Source organism: Diabrotica undecimpunctata, chromosome 1 (assembly GCF_040954645.1).
Source record: "Diabrotica undecimpunctata isolate CICGRU chromosome 1, icDiaUnde3, whole genome shotgun sequence".
Lineage (NCBI taxonomy): Eukaryota > Metazoa > Arthropoda > Insecta > Coleoptera > Chrysomelidae > Diabrotica > Diabrotica undecimpunctata.
This window is the reverse complement of record NC_092803.1, coordinates 108791086-108791291: the sequence shown is the minus strand read 5'-3', so window position 1 is coordinate 108791291 and position 206 is coordinate 108791086.

Genomic DNA, 206 nt, shown 5'->3' with positions numbered 1-206 from the left:
CTTCAACTTTATGTTTTCAATGGCTGTCTAAAGATTTCTTATAAACAGATTCATTTTTCTGGGCTGATGGTACCTATTTATAGTCTGCAGTTTTCTTTAAACTTCAATGTAACTTACACATTCACTATACTTGTCTTTGCTTCTACACGGGAATAAATGAAACAACTTAGTTATAATTATATTTTTATATTATATACACAGTATAT